The sequence below is a fragment of the Rhineura floridana genome, chromosome 11, assembly GCF_030035675.1.
Source record: "Rhineura floridana isolate rRhiFlo1 chromosome 11, rRhiFlo1.hap2, whole genome shotgun sequence".
Classification (NCBI taxonomy): domain Eukaryota; kingdom Metazoa; phylum Chordata; class Lepidosauria; order Squamata; family Rhineuridae; genus Rhineura; species Rhineura floridana.
This window is the reverse complement of record NC_084490.1, coordinates 19106927-19124569: the sequence shown is the minus strand read 5'-3', so window position 1 is coordinate 19124569 and position 17643 is coordinate 19106927. Positions and strand designations below refer to the sequence as shown.

Here is a 17643-nt window from a genome sequence, read left to right as displayed (position 1 = left end):
GCCTCTGTCAGGGCCCAAAAGTCTGGCAAGTCTCCAGGTGACCCAGGACCTTGGAGCTGTGTTGTACTTGACACAGAATGACATGAAATATATTTTCACAAAGCAAAGCCTCACTCTTGATCAATATGGTGTACATGGAGGAGGGAAGACAGGAAAAACCAAGGACTAAAAGTTCCGTTTCATGCAGATTGTTCCCAACTTGGATTAGCAATACACAGTCAGAGATGTATGGTTTTTTTAGATGGCATTTTTCCAATATTGGTTCCCTCAGAGGACTACAAGCCCTCAGGGGCCTAGAGTCACATAAATACTCTAGCTCAGGTATGGAGCACCTTTGGCTCTCTATATTTTGCTGAACTACAACTCTCATCAGCCCCAGCAGGCAAAGGTTCTCCACACCTGCTCTAGCTGGAGGTCAGTTATAATCTCATTTTGGGCTAGCTAGATGTGCTAGAATTCCACCTAATTTTGGTTTGGTATTGAATTTTCCATTAATTCACTTATTCTCTGTTGTTGTGGATTGGATTTTTATGTAGTGATTTTCCACAGCTATTTTTGAAAATGGATTTTTTTTAAAAAAAACCCACCTCTTAAATATTGATATTAAGAATGATATTTCCTTTCATTTACTGATATTTCCTTTAAAATTACCAATATTAATATTTTTGTGAGGGGAACGGATTGGTAAAAGCTGCAGCTAGCAGACAAAGAATGAACTTGAATCGATACCAGCCTGTTATGCTGATGGCATGCTTTTGAACTGGCACCAGCCAACGGATCCCATCCCTACATGTGAAGAAGTCCCAATTAATGCAGTTGGACTTGCATCTGAAGAGACTTACACAGGATTGCATTGCTAGGGTAGTTATAAAACTCCAGTGTATAAACTTATTTAACTGACATAGCTTTCTTACACAGAAAAGGGCTTGTGATCTGTGACAGAGAAGGAAAAGATTCAGCTTCCAGAGTTCCTTGAAGGAAACCACGGCAGTCAAAAGCCATTTCAAAATACTTTTTTGTTGGCGTAGTACAGACGATACAACCAACAATCTGATAGTTCCCAATTCCCCTTGCTATGTCTAAAGCAACAACGCCACCTAGAGGATAGTCAGGATAGTTATTACTGTTTTATTAGTTCGGGGAGGAAAGATAACCAGCAGTGCTGAAAACAAACAAAACAAATCTGCAATAAGAAAGGCAGACAAAACTGGTCAAAATAAATGACCTATGGTAAAAAAAGAGAGGCACAGAATGATACATAGCAGCAATAGAATAGAAGATAATTCTTGGCTTCCATTTATTCCACTGTGAAACCCACTGCATGAAAAAAAACCCTATCATGTGAGGCAAAAGGCAAGGCCAGACCTTTCTCCTTGAAAGGCTAGTTTTCCAAATGCAAGAAACATTTTATTTTGTGGTGGAGCCCTCAAACACACATCACCACCACTGCAGCCTGATAAAATACAGTCCTAGAAAAGCTTCATTCTGCCCATTGGATAAGCTGGCTCTCTGCTTTGTATGACAGTGAATTAAGAGCTCCTACTGTTAATTGCTCACAGCATACACCTGCCCTGGGATCTGAAATAGCGGTGACAGCTGGGATTCCTGTATTATGTGAGAAGAGAATGGTACTTTTGTGTTAGAGTAGGCTGGTTCTCAAAACAAATGCTGGTGTATAAGGAGGTTAGAACAGGGGTAATGCTGCACTACTATTTCCCTCTCCAAAATCTCACAGTCCCTGTTGGATTTAACTTTGGAGTTCATTCCAGGGAAATTTGATGCCTGCATCTTTCATCTTTTCTTGGTAGATATGATGGGATGCAGCACTCTGTTCTGGAGTGAAATGGTTTTTCCAGTTTCCAGAAATTCCTGCCCGGGGGGGGGGGATATGAGGGGAAGGGAGAAATCTTATGTGAGAGTACCACCCCCTCAAAGAACACTGAATTGCAGACACTCCCCAAAGCACTTTCCCCCCAGCTTTCATTTTACCTTTCCTGAGGAAGGGACTGATCTTTTGGTTCATATCATCAGGAACAAGGCTGTAATTCACCATTTTGTTGCCCTTCATGGTCTCAAAGGAGGCATTCTCCCCAACAGAGTCAACAGCAGGCGCATCTAAGTCCTTGCCCAGGAATTGGCAGATGTGGAGAACATTGCCCTGTAGGTCCTGGGAAGATGGGATACCCTGGGTTGGATCTGGACTGCCAGGGTCTCCTATTAAGCTAGAATGGCTTATGGATCTGAGCTGGGGCAGCAGGGATTGAAGACCAAAAGAAATATTTGTTAAAGCCATTCACCTTCAGCAATTCATCATAGGTCAGAAGGAGAAAGTTTTCCCAGTTCCTGTAAGACAACCAGCCCTTGACATTATCAAACCAGGAGCCAAAGAGAACTGGGGAAATAGAGAAGCAAAAAATATTTTACAAAGTAGCAGCAGCACAGAATAATTTAAGATGAAATATAAAGATGTTAAGGCTGCAGTCCTGCACACAGTGTAAGTACTATTGACCTCAATGAGATTTATGTCTGACTAAACATACATCAGATTGTGCTGTAACTGTATACAGTCTTGTATACCAGGAACCACAATTTCAACTGAAGATTCATTTATATATGGCAAGGAGTGAACGAGAGAGACTGAAAGGTGCAAATTCAGCCTTCTGCAACCTGGGACCCTCTAAATATTTTGGAATACAACCCCCATCATTCCTGAGGCTGATTGGAGTTGTAGTCCAAAACATCTGGGGAGCACCAGGTTGCAGGAGGAAAGACTGATCTAACTGAACCTATTTTTAACTGCTTATCAGCCAAAGCAAATTGTTAAGAGCAGATTTAATACCTATGTACATAATAGCATCATATACAGAACGGACACTTTATATGATCTGATGCCAGAATTTAATAAGCACAGTTTATGAAAGCACAGTGCCCTCATAGGGATGTAAATCACCCCCTTCTTTGGCACCAGATCAATAATTTGATGAATGGGAAGAGGGTGATACCCCTTGCCACAGCTGACCTACTCAGGTCAGCTGCACACAGGGGCTATATGTGTGTGCACGTGTGTGCATGCGCACGTGTGTGGGCTGGTTACACCACACCCATTTTTGACCACACCCACCACTGGCAAGTGGCCCTTGGAGGGTTGGCTAAGGGTCTAAACTGATTAGCCACCCTTGATTTAATTGGTTCGGGGTCAAGCAGACTTGATGGGCTGAAAGTGAGAACAGACCAATCAGATTCACTGATTGAATCTTCCACTGCCTGTATGCACTGAGGCTTACTAGGGAATCAAGACAACTGACAATTTTCAGTTGAAAAATAATATAAACTATGGAAAGAGTGAACTGGCTAAAAGGACTGAGGGTGTAAATGGGAAGCAAATATGGGACACCATGTGAGACTGAAGAGGGGGAAGGCCACAGCCTATGGACAACATCTGACATTGACACCTCCTGCTATGGACAACTAGATCCCATTGCCGTTCCCAGAAAACCCATGTGCTCTCATACTTTTCCCCATGGAAAACATCTCAATTAATTTCCCCAAATCCTCCTTGCATTCCAGAAAAGAGGACATCTTGGTGTAATAAAAGAGTGATACACAGACATCCTTGGGGATAACGGACAGTGTAAATGGCCTGGAAGAACACATAGTTAGGTGTTGGAATAACTCTGTGCCAATGGTTCTTCCTCACATTGCGAGGCCACCTCTCCTAGGGAGGCACGAAGTGATGCAAACACCTCCCTTCCCAAGGGGTTGGGGAAACCACAACCTCTATTGTGCCCTCTTGCCAATCAGTGCAATACAAGAGGCTCTGTGCCCCACCCCATGCGCTGATTGGTTCCCGAGCATTGACAGTGGTACCACACCCTCTCTTATTTATTTATTTATTTATTTATTTATTTGTTTGTTTGTTTGTTTGTTTGTTTGTTAGATTTTTATACCGCCCGACTAGCATAGCTCTCCCCCAACTCCTAGAACCACCTTAGCCTGTGAGGTGAAGAAGGATTCTGGAAAGATTGCTGCTGGTAAATGAGAGGTTATGAGAAGAGGGCAAGTTTGCTTCTCCAGGTATTCAGCTGCTTTGATCTGTTCAATCCAGGGCCCCCATTTCCAGGAGGGTACAGAGTGTGAGAGAGTGGGATCCCCATTGCTGTGGATCAGGGTGACAATTTTTTTGCATCCAAGTGGTTCCTAGGAAAAGATGAGAGAAAACACATTATCTTGGCCTTGCTCTAAGGGACCCATGGAGGACATCTGCAGCCAAAGAGAACTGGGAGAAACAGAAGCAGACGTTTTTTAAAAGGCAGGAGCAGCATGGAATAATTTGAGATTAAATATAGAGATGTTAAGGCTGTGGTCCTTTCGAGAAGCTCAGACATTCACCTCTCCTGTTTCCTGGCCAGTCTTCTGTCCCTGTAACACCTTGACATACAGCACAGTTCAACATATACTGTTTTTTTTTTAAAAAAGTTGCACCTGTTGAATTTCTGTCTGCTCCACAGTTGTTCAAAGTAAGAAGCAGCCTTAACACGGGGCCTGTGGAAAGAGCATCGGCTGTGCTTCAATTATCTTCTAGACACAAACTGAAAGAGTAGGGTAAAAAAATGCATAAATAACTACATTTTGTTGGTCCAGAAACTCTGGGGAGGTGGAGGCGCTATGCTCAAGAGGCTCACTGGATTTGGGGTATGTGAGGTTGAAGACATTGCTATCTTGCACCTAGAAGGTCCATACCGAATGCTCACTTTGCTATGCACAGGAGCAGGAAGGGTTATTCCACCATACTATGGCATGTGCGACTCGTCTGGCCATGGCCTTCCAGAAGGCAAGAAAAGAGTTAACAAGAGAGATGCAAATTTATGTATGAATCAGGTTTAAACTTCAGAACATACAAGGCCCTGATGGCTTTCTGTCTCCAAAACCTCTAATGTTATTTATTGAGCTTATTTACTTGGGAAGCTTGTGATTTGTAAAGTCAATAAAGCAGCATCATGATCCACAGCTCAGAGATCACACAGTGGAGGAGTCTGACTGAGGATGAGGTTCAAGGTACTTCCTGGGGTGGGGAGCAAGAAAGGAGCGCCAATACCTGCTCCAGGGCCCTCAAACAGCTCTGACACTATCCTCCAACTCGAGGAGGGAGTTCCCTGCAGAATGGCCAAAGGCTATGAAATAAGAGAAGGACCCTTGAACCAGCCAGCCAGAGAACCCAAGAAGGATGGAACCTGCTACTCTCTAGGTCTGGTCAGCCCCTACACAAGGCTTCAGTTGGCTCTAGCTACTTGTAGAGATGACATCTCCAGTGGTTGTCTCAGCAGGGACTCTTGGAGCTGGCCAAGGCTGTGCAAGTGCCCACAGAAGCAAGAGAGTTGCTTGCTCTGACTTTCCCCCTGTTGCTTGTTAACCTTGATGTGTCATTAGCTGGGGGCTCCTTGTGTCTGCCTGCTCTAAGTGTATAGCCCCCCCAGGCCTGATACTGCTGTAGCCCATTTGGTTAAGAGAGTCTTGCTTAACAACCACATGGGGGTGTGGCTCAGGTACCCAAGCTCCCTCAAATTCCAATGAGTATAAACTTAACAGAGGGATTTATTTCATTTTAGGCCCCTGGGAATGGGAATTTTTGCCTGGGGGGTGGAGAAGAGTTGGTGATTTAGAATTCCTCTGGAAATGCAAGAGTCTGATTTCCTATAAAACCTCCCTCAAATACCTTTTTCGTAAACTTACAGGTTACTGCCAGAGGATCTGTTTATTATAGAGCATTCATCCTGAATTGTTTGTGGGTGGGTTAGATGACATTGCCTCAAGCAAATGTTCTCCCACGTTTTCCACTGTGTTTTCCTGTCACTTTCTTACTGCAATAAGACTTCTTTTTTTTGTGGGGGAGCAGGTTTGTTGCCTAAGAGTTCCAGTTGGCTGGCATGTGATTAAATCCCACCCAAAAACAGCATCAGTCTGGAAGTGTTCACCCCCTAGTTTCTAAAACTGAACTAGAAGCTGAATGTTTAAACTTGGACTGAGGTCTATCCTTAACATTCCAGTTTATACGTTGCTTTATTAACCTAAAACTGAGCTTGAACTGGAAGCTGAGTGCTGACTTGGGAGTGGAGAAGAATATCTTCTGCAATAGGAATGAGGGGCATCCACTCTGAATATTTAACAGTTAGGATCCTCGCTGGATCATCACCTTGTAGTGGTGAGTGGGCTTGCGTGTTCCAATGAACCCTGTGAGCGATACCGTGGGGAGTCATGTACTCCCAGCAGGGTCACCCATGGCGGTAAGGACAAGGGAGAGGAACCAGACAAAGAATGATCCAAGAAAGTCCTCAATGGCAGAACAGGCGGAGGATAACAATGTGTACTTTACAACAGCTGTGAAGGTGGATGAAGGCTGCAGCAGATAAAAGACTTCCAATCGTTGTGGTATCCATGCCATTGGATCAAACCCTTTTTCTGTCAAGATAGTGTGTTGATCGTTGTGCGCCGATCTCCCCACATAAAACAAATTAACGCACAGGCATTTTCCAAGCAAAGTCCTTATCTTGGAAGACAATCTTACTCGGCCACCAGTGATCGCCAATGAAATGAATGAGTTAGGATAACTGTCAAAGGTGGGGAAAGGGAGATTACAGTTTCTAATTCTCTAGGCTTCTCTGTTTGCCTATCCCTTTGCTTCTCCAATAGGAGAAAATTAAGTACTCTGTCCTTCTCCCCTTCCACAGTCGGAGATCCCCAGTAGAACCACCTGCTTTTTTTTCTTTTGCCCCCTTGGCTTCCTTGTTTCCTGGCTCTTTGTAGTGTGATCTGTGCTGAGGGGGAAAATATCCAGGCCACTACCTAACCAGGTTACACAAAAGGAAACGTTGCTCTCTGTGGAGGGAAGCAGCATAGCAAAATCAAGGTCGCATCTCTATATAGGCAATCTCCCTGCCTCACAAAGGTAAAATAAAAACCCAGATACATGATGGAAAGCTGAGACAGCACTTTGCCACCAGCTTCCTTCCTAGTCAATGACAAAGAATGTTTGTTGTTTTGCTCAGTTGTTTTTCTTTGCAGTAGAAGAATCCCTGCATGATTGTATTGGGACTCTGCCCACAACCCACCTGTTCCCTAGACCAGCAACCGATTGCCCTGCTCTCCCCTTCAAAGGAATTAAGGCTGTGTATGTACCATACATTTAAAGCACATGGCTTCCCCCAAAGAATCCTGGGAACTGTAGTTTACCCTCTTTCAGAGCTACAATTCCTGCCACCGTTAACAAACTACATTTCCCAGGATTTTTTGGAGAAAGTCATATACGGCGTGTATGCAACCTAATTCTGACTTTCTGTTCCTCTTCTGGAAAACTTTTATTAGTGAAGCTAGGAGTCCTGCTTCCAACTGAATCAGGGGTGGGGAACCTTTGTCAGTCTGAAGGCAGCCGTCTGATCTGGGCAGCCTCCCGACATAGAAGGGGTGGGTTGGGCCAGAGGAAAAAGTGGACAGAGCAACAAATGTAAATGTTAACTCTTTGTATAGCAGGCTACCTTCTTCACCGCTGTTCTTCAACCTTCGGGCCCCAGATGTTGTTGGGCTACAACAACTTCCATCATCCCCAGACAGCATACATCTTCAACGGTCAGGAATGATAGGAGTTGTGGTCCATCAGCCTCGGGGGACCCAAGGTTGAAGAACACTGTCACGCATAGGGTTGCCAGGTTCAGTCCCTGAGACTGATCCTGTATCTTTAGGAGAAAAGAAAGTCAGCCAAGTGCAGGTGTTCTTGCAACCCTGTAATGGGGAAAACCACAAGGTGGAATTCTCCCTCCCCCCTGCAAAACTGTTAAAGATACAAAAGACCTCTTGGAGGCTGGGTCTGGCAACCAAGAGGTCTTTAGTATCTTTAAAAGTTGTGCAAGGTGAAGGGAGAATTCCACCTTGTGTTTTTTCCCATTACAGGGTTTCCAGAACACCTGCACTTGGCTGACCTCCTAAAGATACAGGATCAGTCTCAGGGATTGAACCTGGCAACCCTAGTCATGCACCTGTCTCTGTCCTCCATCCGGGTATGCAAGAGGCATGATCAGAGTTCAAGGACATATTCCAGCTTGGGGAGTGGTTCAAGGAACGGAAAGTGAGGACTGGACTCAGCCCTGGAGTCTGAGGTTTCCCACCACTGAACTAAAGCATCAGATGGAGAGCATCTTTCTTTCAAGGGAAGCTGGAAGTGCCTTTGCAGGGGTGCCCTCTTTTTCTCCTGACAGGTATTGTGCCTTGTTAACAAATATGGCATGCAGAAATTCAACAGGTGAAGCATTGCTGCATCTCCTGCAAAGGAAGGCTACAGTTGCCACACAGCTGGAGCACTGACTGGCTGGAAAAGGTTCAGAAAAGGGCAACCAGAATGATCAAGAGGGTGGAGCGACTCCCCTGTGAGGAAGGTTGCAATATTTGGTTACTACCTTTAGAGAAAAGGTAGGCGACATGACAGAAGTGTTTCAAATTATGCAGGTATGGAGAAAGTGGATAGAGAAATGTTTTGTGCTTCTCTCATAAAGCTAAACCTCAGGGGCATTCAATGAATGTTGGAACATTCAGGACAGTCAAAAGAGAGCCAGTGCGGTGTAGTGGTTAAGGTGTTGGACTACGACCTGAGAGACCAGGGTTCGAATCCCCACATAGCCATGAAGCTCACTGGGTGACCTTGGGCCAGTCACTGCCTCTCAGACTCATGAAAACCCTATTCATAGGAATCGACTTGAAGGCAGTACATTTACATTTAAAAGAAAGTACTTTTTTACACAGCACATAGTTAAGCTATGGAATTTCCTACCACAAGAGGCAACGGTGGCCACCAACTCAGATGCCTTTAAAAGAGGATTAGACAAATTCACGGAAGATAAGGCTATCCATGGCTACTAACCCTGATGGTTAGCTTCTGTTTCCTCTGTCGTGGCGGTTTGTCTCTGAACACCAGTAGCTGGGGATCACAGGTGGGGAGAGTGCTGTTGCGCTCAGGTCCTGTTTGTGGATTTCCCATAGGTATCTGGTTGGATGCTGGACTAGATGTGCCTTTGGCCTGATCCAGCAAGGCTCTTATGTTCTTTCATTCATTCTTCAATGCTACCTTCTTACTACCAGAGTTTTAACTCACAGAATTTATATGTGTTTTTTTAATGTAAAAACATACAAACCCACTTTATTCTACCAGAGGATCCAGGAGTCTTAGCTCCCATTCACCAGTCAAACTCAAGGTTGCCAACTGATCAGGAGAAAAGACCTAGAGTGATTCTGTGTATTTTACAACAGATTGGTCAGAGAGATTGGCAGGGGAAGATGTTCAAGGGCACAGCAAGTAACAACTGCCTGCTAACATCTGTCAATCAAGTAAGTGGCTGTTAAAGGCAGGGGAACTGGGGCACGAGCAAAGTTGGCAACCCTAAATCCAATTTCCTGGGCTTTCTCACCTGACTAGGGAACTCAGAGCTATTGATTTCTGTCTTTCTGGGTTAAAACTGACTGGCACATATGTGAACAAGGTACCACAGATTAATGAGAAGTATAGAGTTGGAAAGAACAGTCCAGGCTTCCCTTAAATTCCTCCAGTGGAGAGCCCACCACATGTCCCAAGGTGTCATACTCCACTGTTGAAACCTTATGAAGACTACCCCATCTTTTAGCTGAAATCTGCTTCCCTTCTGGTCCTGCCCTCTAGAGCAACAGAGAACAAGCATGCTCCATCTTATGCATGGTGACTCTTCAGACAGCTTTCATGTTCCTCCTTAATCATAATAAAGATTAATCATCGTTTAGAGTTCAGATGGCACACTCCACTATGGTTAATCTGAAACAGAAAGTGGAAGCTTCCAATCTCTATGCTGGTGGAAGAGGGAGAGTGCATAGGATGCGCCATTGGGGGGGACGAGTTTGAGCGTATTCTTGTAATGCTAAACCATGGTTTAACATTATGTTTGATCCAGTCCAATGGAGAGTGTTCATGCATTCAGCTGAGAGTCATCAACTACTACATAACCGAACAACACAAAATCAAGTGTAATCATGTGAATTGCATATGGCTGGTACCTGCCATCCCAAACCAATCTAGCTAATTCATGCCTCCGCCTCTACCACTGCTACTTGCTGCATCCACTCCTCTACAAGAAAACCTAGGATTCTTGCTCCCCACAGCCACTCCCCCCTTCTCTGGGTAGGATTCCTGTCCCTTTAATTGCTGCACAATATATGGAACAATTCAAGAGATGCTTCTTCCTCCCCCTCCCCCCTTTTGTGGAGATGTGGATTTCTGCTTGTTATGCAGCTGCTAAAGCCATAGGAACCTTGCCAGAAAAAAAGTTGGCAACCCTGCCCATTTTTCCTTTAGCCTATAAGAGCACTCATCCTGCCTGACTTTCACAAAACCCAGGAGTCCTGCTCCTCTTTCTGAATCCTGGCTCTCTCAGGGGGTCTCTTCTCCACCCCATTTTTTATCCCCTTGGATATAATTATTTTCTCAAGAAAAATCCACCTAAGCAGTGCTACTTCTCATCCCCCTTTTCCCTTCCTCTCTAACCAATCAAGCCCAGTTCCCTTCCCAGAGCATCGCGAACTCTGTGAGCTCTCAGCTCTTCCCTTTTCATAACCTACTAAATTTCACTTCATTCCCAATGGACCCAGGAGTCCTGATTTTGCGATAACCAATCCAAGGAGGGCAGCACTGGGAGGGACTTCCCTTTGAATAAACTTGCAAGCTTTGCCTCCTTGCCGGGGGAGCCTTTGCTGTTAAGGTGGCACCGCAGAGATGCCCTCGGGCCGTCTTCTTTTCTAGTAGAAGAGGTACCAGCCGGCCAGTTACAAGCTTGGCTGGGGATCTTACGCTGTTGGCCACTTGCCAGGATGAGAAGATACAGAGCCAGGAAAGGGAGGGAGTCTAACTGAGATCCAGGTGAAGTCACGGTTCACCCTAAAGCAGCCATTGCCAACCTGGTGCCCTCCAGCTGTTTTTTCACTACACTGCCATCGGCCCCATGCTGATGGAGGGTACTAGGTTGGCAGTGGCTGGCTTATATAATTACTTGAAGCCTGCAGCAATTTTTTAAAAAATATATATAAAATAGCTGTTTGGTTCAAACCAATATTCAGATCCCAGCGATGACAACCACCACTACTCTGCTTCCAGGTTTGAGAGTTGCCACCTTTAACAGGTGTTCTTCCTGGCATGGAAAAGCTTCACCTACTTCATTGGTGTCCTCCACCTTCCTTGCAGACTGACAATTCTCAACACACTGCCTGCTACTCCACCTTCTTCCTTCAGCCTGCCTGCAGTTTCTCTGAATTTCTACACAGCTTGAGGTTTTAGTCCCATGCTTTACACTACAGATTTTCTTTATCTCATTAAAACAGAACTGCAGACATTCTGCTGCTGACAGCCTTGCTTCCTGAGCTGCTGGAATGCTGGTGGCATCACAGCACTTCGGCCAGTCGGTATCAGACGCTTCATTGCCACACGGGCAATTGGATAGGGGTTATGAGCCTCCTTGGTTATTGGTGTGGAAGGCTGGTCTTCCTAAAGAGATGCAAACAATTGCTAGGAGCCTGGCAATCCTCAATTCTCCCGGTCCCAGACTTGGAGGCTTAGAGGAGCCCTACAGGACCACCAACCTATTGGGAAGCTACCTTAGCTTGGTGGGGGCATTGCTGTCTTTACCCTCCTGCCGCTGCCATAATCCTACCCTGGAGGAACTGAAGAAGTATAGATTTGGAAGGTGCCTCAAAGGTCAACTAGTCCAGCCTCCTGCCAATAAAGACAATCCACTACTTCGCATCCCTGACATACATTGACTGCTTCAAAAACTCTAACAGAGTCCACCACCTTCTGAGGCAGTCCGCTCCACTGTCGTTGAACTGCTCGTATTGCCAGGAACTTCCTAATGTAGTCTACATCCTTTTTCTTGTAGTTTGCCTGCCAATAAGCTACTGGGCTAGGTTCAAGGTGCTGGTACTGACGTATGAAGCCTTACACAGCTTGGGACCAGGATATCTAAGAGATCGCTTCATCCCCTACATCCCCAACTGGTTACTGTGTTCTGCAGGAGAGGGCATCCTGCAGATACCATCCTACCAGGAGAAGCCTTCTGCACAATGTTGGAATCAGGTCATTAATATGGCAGTGCCTTCCCGTTCCAACTCCCTTCCACACCTTATCAAGCAGGTGCCTTCTCTGCTGTCATTTCTGGTGCCTGCTCAAGACATTCCTCTTTCAACAAGCCTTCTAAATTGAGATCTTTATCCAAGCTGATGTCTGTATTGGATTTGAATTGATTGCTGTTGCCGTTTTAAACTGATGTTATATTTATAATTGTTTTTTAAATAGTTTTATATCTGGAATTGTTTTAACTGGCTTTATATATTTAACTATTTTATATATATTGTAAAATCACTTTGGGATGCCTCATGAGAAGCAATTCATAAATGTATTCTTATTACTGTTTGGAGCAGGGGTGGAAAATCCACAGCCCTCTAGATGCTGTTGGACGCCAAATCCCATCAGCCCCATCCAGCATGGCCAATGGTCAGGGATGATGGGAGTTGTAGTCCAGCATCATCTGGAGGCCAGAGATTTCCCCATCTCTGCTCTGGAGCAACAGAAAATAAATGTGGTCCAATATCTATGTGATCGCTAAGCAATCCCCATACTATGAAGTTCCCATATAAACTGAAGTGGTAGGGAAGTGCCTCAGCATCTGCCTAACAACCCCCCAAGTGCTTTCTCTAATTCCCCATTCTCCCTGTGGACTATTGTTGTGCCTTACCTACACATATTTCCTTTGGAATCAATTAATGTGGGGAAAATGTATTGCTTCTTGGGTCTGAGATCAAAGTTACCACCGCAGATTTCTTACAAACAACTCCCTAACCTAAATCAGCTGCTCACTGGGAACGACAGGCCACATAACACAGGCACAGGGACCACACCTTGAAGCAGATTCAGGCACCATTTCTGTCCCCATATCTATTCAAGCAACACTACTAGTTAGTTACTACTGCTAGGCTGAATAATGTCAGCTGTGAAGCCAAAGGCTTATTCACCTGCTCTTCTTCCAATGTGAAATATGCTATCATCTGCCAGCAGTGCCCTTCTGCAAACAGGCAACCCCCCGTGAATAGAATAAATTGACATTAATCTGACATCAGAAATGGCAATATTCAGAAACCCAGGAGGGGGACAATTCAGTCTACCAGGACACAATGACACTAATCTAAAGGCAGCCATCCTTGAACAAAGGGACTTCAAAGGAGGGCTCTAGAGAGAAACTGCTGAATTACAATAAAATAAAATAAATCAAGAAGTTCAACTCTACTCACTTGGGTCTCAACAGAGACAATGGTTTCATGACACCCCCTAGAGATGTTGATTTACTCTGCTTTGCTAAGTTCTTTCCTGTTGCAGAATCACTGTGCTTATTTTGTGTATGTTCAATTCAGGACCAGCCTAAGGCATTTTGCTGCCTGAGGCAAAGGACAAGATGCTTGCTCACCACCCCCACCCACCAGGGATGGAAAGATCTGTCAAAATCGGTTCTCCCAGCTTCTCGCTTTTCTAATGCTAAAATTCAGTTTTCTACATTTCTGCAGCAATCTGTGGATTTTTAAAAAATCCTCATGAAAATTCTCCACCATTTTAGTGTGAATAAGCACATTTTTGTAGGCAGTTTTGACGAAGGTACTCATTTTTGCAAGCCATTTCTCATCACATCATGCCTTTTTGCATGTTATTTTCACTCATATATTCATTTTTATGCACACTTTCCCCTAGTATCTAGTGAAGGGAGCAACCTTCATTCACATGAAGGCAGCAGACTAGTTTAGAAGATGCAGAACAGGCCATGTGCAACACACACTCTGACCTCAAATGGAGGGGAATGGCTGGGGTAGGGCATGCTTGGGAGAAACAGCAGAGATGCCTCCACTGCCTCCTAATATCTGCCAACTATGGTAGTTGCCCCACTCTGCCTAATGGTAGGGTTGGCCTTGATTCAGCCTCTAACTGAATGTTCAAAGACTGTACTTTTTATATTCCTTTGCCATTCAACTCCAACTTGATCATTCCCCCTCCTTTACATTCATGTGTCAATCGAGCATTGCACTTCATGCATCTGATGTAATTAGGGTTGCCAGGTTCAGGGCCTGAGACTGACCCTGTATCTTTAGGAGAAGAGAAAGTCAGCCAAGTGCAGGTGTTCTTGCAACACTATAATGGGAAAAACCACAAGGTGGAACTCTCCCTTCCCCCTGCACAACTTTTAAAGATACAGAAGGCCTCTTGGCTGCCAGACCCAGCCTCCAAGAGGTCTTTTGTATCTTTAAAAGTTGTGGAGGGAGGAGAGAGAATTCCACCTTGTGGTTTTTCTCATTGCGGTGTTGTATGAACACCTGCACTTGGCTGACTTTCTCTTCTCCTAAAGATACAGGATCAGTCTCAGGCCTGAACCTGGCAACCCTAGTGGTAGAGCTGGGAATGTCCCCTCTCTGAAACCCTGGAGAGCTTGCTGCTAGGCAGTGTGGGCAATACTGAGCTAGATGGGCCAGCAATCTGACTCTCAATGTATAAGACCACTTCCCATGTTCCTAACATCCCTAAGGCTATTGATTTTGTGGTATAATGTCACACAGCTGATTTTGTTTTGTTCGTGCAGTGTTTCTCTGTTTTTTATTTGTTAATTAAATTTGTTAGTCAGTTTTCTTCACAAAAGTGAACCCAACAGATAAAAAAGTTAAAACCAGTACAAAATAAAAAGTTTTAAAACAAAGAAATATAACAGCGGTGGAACAAACCCACCCTCTAAGAGAGGTTATAACATTGAGCCCTCCAAAAGCCCTCCAAAATTGGGAGCCAAACCCCTGGGAGAAATGTTTTTGCCTGGTACCTAAAAATAGATAATGTTGGTGCCAAGTGTACCTTCCTGGGGACAGCATTCCATAAGTGGGGAGCTACCACGGAGAAGGCGCACTCTCATGTTGCCACTCTCTGCAGCTCCCTTGAAGGAGGCACACAAAGTAGTTTGCATGCCTGACCATTTTATTCACCATATAGGTAAAGCGACAGGCTGTTGTCCTCACACCCTGCTTGTGGCCTTCTCTGGAGCATCTGATTAGCCAATGTGGGAAACGGATGGGTGTTGAACTGCTCTGACCCAGCAGGACTCTTATGTTTTTATGTATAGGGAGGGGGCAAGCATGGGCAAATCAAATGCCCCAGTTCCTAGAAAACGATTTGTCCCCCACAGCAGCTTGCCATCTTCATAAGAAACATGCACATGTAGAACAAGTTTGTCCCTCCAGAACCTACTTCACCTATATTTTTCCTAGTGATTCACGGGTCATACTTAAAAATGCTAGTGGGATAATCTAGGCATGCACCCAGTCTTTTAAACTGCTGGAGCTGCTTGCACTTTAGTCTTCCACGGCTAACAAGTTCTGCTGGAGAGTGGTTTCTCAAAGCCTGGTCACCCACAGCTCAGTGGCAGAGCACCTGTTTCACACACAGAAGCTCCCAGGTTCAATCTCTGGCATCTTCAGGAAGGGCTGGAAATATCCCCTGCTTGAAGCCCTGGAAAACTGCTGCTAATGGGCAATACTGAGATAGATAGACCGAATGGTCTGGCTGTATAAAGCAGCTGCTGGTGTTCCAATGTTCTCCACAGTGCAGATGTGTAATGGGGAGAGTACCTTGCCTATAAGCTAAATTTCCCAGTGGACCATTTTATTTATTTATTATTTATTTATTACATTTCTATACCGCCCCATAGCCAAAGCTCTCTGGGCGGTTTACAGCAATTAAAAACATTAAAAACAAATATACAAATTTTAAAACACACAAAAAAATTTAAAAACACAATTAAAAAAAATTTAAAACAAATTTTGAGAAGCAGTGATGGATGGTGGCTTCATGTCAGCGGGGCATCAGAATCTGCTCCACATTTTAGTCTGAACTTTCTAGGAGCTGTCCACGGTTCTCACCTCAGCACCTCCGACAGCTCCTGGAAAGTGTTGATTAAAACCCGGAGTGGGCCTCACTGACATGGAGCCACCAGTTGCCACTGCTCAGAAAAGAATGGGAAGCAGTAAGCCAGCAGCTCGCCCTCTCTCTTCACATGTGGGCCTGCCAGCAACTTCTGTGGCACCAGCTTCCACTTTCTCCATACCTGTTTTGCCTTTAGGTCAGCCTTCTCCCCCCTGGTGCCATGCAGGAGTTTTGGACTTGTGGCACCAGGTTAGGGAAGCTGTTCTAGGTTGTCAACTAGCACACGGTTCTTCAATCTTGCATCTCCAGATGTTGCTGGACTACAACTCCCATCATCTCTGATCATTGGCTAAGCTGGCTGGGGGTGACAGGGGTTGTAGTTCAACAACATCTGGGGGCCTAAGGTTGAAGAACACTGAGCTAGCAGGCGGGAGGGGCCTGGGAGGGAACCAGCAGTTCCTCCCTAGGGCTAAATTTGGCCCAAGGCTTTCCAGCTGCTGAATTATAGTGTGCAAACCAGACAGATCCATGGAGACAATTTCAAGCAAGCTACATCATCATCATCAACAACAACACCGCCCTAACCTGTGGTTCTATTTCCTGTGTGTGGCCAAATGGGAACAGTGAAACTGAATGTGTGAACCGATCAGGCTACGGATATCGCGGGCCAGGCAGATGCTATCTGGTTGCATCCATGCGTGCGAGCCGAGCACTACCCCCCCTTTCTGAGAACTCGCGGTTTCTTCCGGATCCACCTTAAAACGTCTCTCACCCCTCCTCTCTCGCTCTCCCTCAATTGCATCTCTTTGGGTCCCTTGGGAGCGGGGAAGGGAAAGTGAGAGAGAAGATCTGTGCATTTTAGAAGGGGGGGGAGGAGGAAGCCGAGGTTGTGAGATGCAGGGGAAAGCAGGGAAGGGAGGAATAAGAGAGAGGTAGAGGGAGGGGAGAGTTCAGGACAGGGAAATACCAAAAAAAGAAAAAGAGGGAGGAGATAAGCCCAAAAGGAGGAGGAAGGGGAGGAAAGGAGCGGAGAGCAAAACGGGATAGCTAGAAGGGTAGACGGCGGACAAGAGGGGGCGACCGAGCAGGAGCGGGGAGGAAGAGAGGGTGGAAGAAGGGGGGGAGAGAGACAGGTGAACAAGAGAAGGTGGGAAAACGAGGTGAAGCGGGGGCTCAAGTAATCAAGGCAGAGCTGGAAAGTGGGGGTCAGAAGAGAAGAGAAAGAGAGGAGAGCAAGCGGGGGGGGGAGGAGGGAGAGAGAAAGAAGTTAAGTTAGGGACTCCAAAGATCTCATCCCGCCATTCCCGGCTGCCTCCACATCCTCTCCTGCCTCACTGACCCTCCATAGCCGCCAGCGCCGCCACCACCACAAGCCACGTCGCAAGGAGTCCCACAGCTCAGCTCCTCCCTGATCCCCTTCTTTGGAGGGGGGGAAGAGGAAGGGAGGAGTCGCGGGGTGGGGGGAGAGGGTCTCGCGTTAGATGTCCAGCTGGGGGGGTGATAGCCCAGCTGGCAATACCCTCGACGCCCCTCTGCCCTCTCCTCCCTCGTCACCACACGCAGTCTCCATCTTCCCAATCTAATCAACATTGTGAGAGGAGGGGAGCGGGGGGATATCCCCTGGAGAGGGGGTGGGAGGA

General features: G+C 45.8%; 1 pseudogene; it reads right to left on the bottom strand.

The window, feature by feature from the left end:
* Positions 1-1747: 1747 nt before the first annotated feature.
* On the bottom strand, positions 1748-17573 carry LOC133367512 (3-beta-hydroxysteroid sulfotransferase-like; annotated as a pseudogene).
* Positions 17574-17643: the final 70 nt, after the last annotated feature.